Below are 4838 nucleotides of genomic sequence, written 5' to 3' on the forward strand. Positions count from 1 at the left end.
AATAAAGAAAGAAAATCCTAATTAATTACGAGCTTAAAAATAATAACACATAACATACTAATTGCTAGATTAAGACAAATATTAATAGAAAGGAATTTTACTAAAAATAAATTAAAAAAATCGAAATTGTAAAAATTTACGAAGTTCGGCAATTAAAAAATCAAAAGATCCTGATTATAGCTAACTTAAAGCTTACATTGTTATAAAAAACTATTGAAATTAGTTATTCAAAACCATTTAAAACTAGATTTAACCATAATTACTAAAGCTTATTAAAAAGTTTATTAAACTTAAATGTTGACTCATCTTGCTCAAACTCGCACCTAATGGATTAATGCTCTTAGCCTTGCCACGTTGAATCACCCATTAAAACATCATTTCAGTTTTTGTTTTTTTTTTTTAAATGAAAATATTTTGTAAAAAAATTTTATTTTTTATTTTTTACAAATTTCTTTTTCAAGTTTTTTTTTCAAAAAAAAAACTGAATAAATGACAATAAAATAAAATAATAATAATAAAAAAAGGAAAATATTTTGTAAGCCTGCAGATTCTACAAAATTATTGGCCTATTATGTTTGCCTAATATTTGCGGGCCTTTGTTATTAAAAAAATTTAAAGATAGAAAAAAAAAACTCAAATTGCTTCTATTTCAAAATTTACAAATTCAAATCTAGAGTTTACTAACCTTCCCTCAAATTAAGTCAGTTTCCCGTATTGAATATTTACTAACGATTTGAATGCGATTTTAAGCTAAAAAATTAACAAAGCCGAAACTAATACTTATGGTGTTCATACTGACACCCATCCACTAGTCCCGCAATTTAATACTTCACATAATAAATACGTCTACCATTTACATAACATGAGACACATAATGAATATTTAACTAAAATGCGAATATTCTATAATTAAAAAAAAACTTAAATCTTCCGGCCATTTCATTTCATCTTCAATACATATGTTGAAATGATTCAGAGTAGTGTACCTGGTATTTGAATACAAAGAAAGGAAGAATAGGATCAGCAGCAGTAGCAACAGCGCAGCAACAACAAACAATCAACAGTCAGAAAACCCAGTAGTAGACTTGAAAATCGAACAGAAATTCCAGTAACCACCCAATAAAGCAATAACAAAGGACCAACAGTTAACTCAAGAAACCAATTGAAAATCCCGGAAGCAAACAGTAGGCAGAAATCACACTCAGGAATATACGAAAAATAGTATTCAGATATTTTAGAAATCCTCTTTTTCAAGATTAAAAGTATGTTCTTATCTCCTCTTTAGTTCTGAAATTTTTTATCTCTCCCAAAAAATTCTCCTCCCTATTAAGTGTCAAATGAGTCTCTTATATATCCAAGCAAGACCCAATCCTTCCACTATGTGTACCCTTTAACTTTTATTATTACTCACACTTTTACTTTAGTAAAAGTAGTCAACGTGGGCCCTCCATGTTCCCTCTTTTTGAAAAGTAGTCAAAGTGGGTCCTCATGTTCCATCTTTTTGAAAAGTAGTCAAAGTGGGCCCCCATGTTCCCTTTTTTTTGCAAAGTAGACATCATTACGCGCCTTTTCCTTTTTGCTTTTATCATTATGTCTGGTCCTCACCATAATTAAATAATCCGTAATTGGTTAATTCCCGTTTTACCGCTAAAACTACTGTTACGCCCCAATTCAAAATCTGTTTAACTTCAAAATTATCTAAGAATCTAAATTAAATTACCAGCTATAACCAATCCTTAATCCAGTTCAATCAACGAATTCCAACTTAAACTATGAACAACGAATCAACAATCGGAATTATTTTGACTGAACGATATTTTTTAACAACACATATATTTGCATATTCAACAATATTAACAAACAAATATATTCAAATTAAACAAAATAAATGAACAGATTCAAATCACTAAAACTCAACTAATCAATTAATCTTCAAATTAAATCCAACAATATTATAACAAAGATTCATGATTCAAACAAAATCAAAAATTACAAACCAAAACATAAACTCACATTAATTCACTAGATTAAAACGAACTTCAAACAATCAATAAACACGAATTAAATCTAAATTAAACAACAAAGAACGGATTCAGGCGATTAAACTAACATATTTCTATATTACAACTTAATTCTTTTAAACGAATAAAATAAACCGAAGAAGAAATAATTGATTGAATTTCAACTTGAATCTAACCATATTAAAATTAAACTAACAATTTCTTTTACAAAAATAAATAAAAACACATGAAACAAACCAAAATAAGTAATTAAATTTCAATTGATTATAACAACATTAAAAATTAAACTAACAATTTCTTTTACAAAAACAAATAAAACACATGAAATAAACTGAAAAACAATTAATTAAATTTCAATTCGAATCTAACAACATTAAAATCAAACTAACAATTTCTTTTATAAATTAAACTAAAATTAAGCTAACAATTTCTTTTACATACTATCAATTTCAATTTGAATCTATCAACATTAAAATTAAACCAACAATTTTTTTTTTGAATCTCACAACATTAAAATTAAACTAACAATTTCTTTTACAAATTAAACTAAAATTAAGCTAACAAATTCCTTTACATACTAACAATTTTAACTTGAATTTAACAACATTAGAATTAAACTAACAATTTTCTTTTTACAAAAATAAATAAAAGCACATGAAATAAACTGAAAATCTAATTAATCAAAGTTCCATCTAAATCTGAAAATTAAATCAACAAAACATATGAACAAACTAGAAAATTAATTCAAAAATAGACACGAACAAAACAAGAATCGAACATTTATCGATTTTAGATCCGAGAATATCAAAACAAAATACGGTCAACATGAAACTCGAATCTACTAACCGGATCGAAGCGACAACGAACTCGAACGGAAAGTAGTTTGGTTGTTTGGAAAAGGACGGAGAAGGAAGCATGGCAGCAGCGCGAACAATGAAGAAACGCAACAGCAATAATGACATGATCTTGGAGAAGAAGAATCCAACGTGATCTTGGAGGATAAGGGGCGCGGGCAACATCAAATGGATAGTGAAGAACGCAGCAACAGTCCGAAGCTAGATGGTCGTCTTGTTCAGGTGTCGTTTGGTGGTTGTCCATGGTAGCGTGGCAGCAGCCATGGCTGGAGCAACTCGCCGGATGAAGAAGGAGAAGCAGCAGTAGCGACGAGCGAAGAAGAAGAAACAACGGGCAACAATACGACGGGATCTCGTGCTCGTTTGAAGAGCTTGGAGACGCAGCCATGGCGGACAACAATGATGAGATCTTTTGATCATTTTGAAGAGCTATAAACGCAGCCATGGAGGGCAGCATGTGACGTGGAAGAAGAAGCAAAGCAATGGACGCAGTGGCAAGATCTTGAAGACGCAACCATGGCGGACAAGAGAGGGAGATCGAAGAGTTGTGTGTGTATGCATCGCGTATGTGTGTGTATATATGCTGTGTGTGACGTGAGGGCGAAGGGGTGTGAGGGGGAGGGGCTGCCATGGGAGGATATTTGGAGAAGAAGGAGAGAAAGAGAGGAAGAAGAAGAGAGGGGGGGGGGGGTTACGGGTAGTCTTAGGTTTTTCTTTTGATTTTTGTTTTTGTTTTGTTTTTTTTTTTTTGTGAAAAATGAAAGAAAAAAAATGAAAATGGGGTTTGGGTCTTTTTGGGTTATGGACTGGGTCGACCCAGTTCGAAATGGACTGGGTCGTTTGGGAAGATTGGGTCTCTTTGGGCCTGTGACTTACAATTGAAGAAAAGGCCCAATCCGATCTCTTCTATTTTTATCCTTTTCTATTTATTCAATTTCCTAAATAATAATAAACCTAGAATGCTAAGATTAAATTATAAAATCCAAAATTATCTAGAAATACTAATTAACTCTTAATAACAGTTAACACATAATTAAATAGCGACTAACGAGAAAATCACCCAATTTGGACATTAATTGCTAAAAATGCAGAGTACATTATTTTTATGATTTTTTCATTTTGTAAAAAAACTTAATTAAATATTAAACACAAATGCGACATATTTTTTATATTTTTTATTAACCTAACAAATAAACATGCAAAGACAAAAATGCAAATAATTACACAGAAATGCCACGAAGAACACAAAAATTGCATACAAGGAAAATTATTTTATTTTAAATTTTTGGGAGTAATTCTTTCATAGGGCAAAAATCACGTGCTTACATAGAGGGGCTCGAATGTGTTTCAAATTGATTTTGAACCATTTCGGAGTTGCATGAGATTGCTGATTTTCCGGTGTTTCAGTTGTGCTTCGTGATCACGGGAGAGGGCACACGATCGCAATGTGTATTTTGTAAGTGGAGCTTTTTGTTCAATGCTTTCGCGAAGGAGATATCGCATTTGCGTATAAGGAATTTGGCCTGAGGAGATTTGTGATTTGCATTTGCGATGGAGCTTACGCGTTCGCAGATAGTGGCCTGGCCAGTGCATTGCCTTTGCGTGAACTAGGACGTGAACGCAAAGGGTTATTCAAGGGCTGTGTAGTTGTGCTTTGTGAATGCGAGGCTATCACTACGTTCACAAAGGGTATTGCTGGAGCAGTGATTATAAGGTACTCTATTTCAAAGGTTTCAGACATTTATCATATTTTGAGCTATGGAACTCGGATTTTGGCAATTTTGGAGGCGATTCTCACCACATGGATTGAGGTAAGTCTTTTCTACTAGGTTTTGATTATATTATGTGATTCCATCTTTGTTTTTGGTATTTTATTGATAATTTCAGAAGAGAAATTGGGGGGTTTTGTCTACACTTTCCTAAAGTAAATTTTTGAGTTTTGAACATCAATTCGGAGTCGGATT

General features: G+C 31.9%; 1 long non-coding RNA gene across 1 annotated transcript; it reads right to left on the reverse strand.

The window, feature by feature from the left end:
* Nucleotides 1-619: 619 nt before the first annotated feature.
* On the reverse strand, nucleotides 620-3541 carry LOC142172891 (uncharacterized). The gene is made up of 2 exons (XR_012702014.1): nucleotides 2867-3541; nucleotides 620-985 (listed from the first exon to the last, which is right to left on the reverse strand). It is a non-coding gene; the product is annotated as an uncharacterized LOC142172891 (long non-coding RNA).
* Between the last annotated feature and the right edge of the window lie 1297 nt (nucleotides 3542-4838).

This window comes from Nicotiana tabacum, chromosome 18 (assembly GCF_000715075.1).
Source record: "Nicotiana tabacum cultivar K326 chromosome 18, ASM71507v2, whole genome shotgun sequence".
In the NCBI taxonomy this organism is placed as follows: domain Eukaryota; kingdom Viridiplantae; phylum Streptophyta; class Magnoliopsida; order Solanales; family Solanaceae; genus Nicotiana; species Nicotiana tabacum.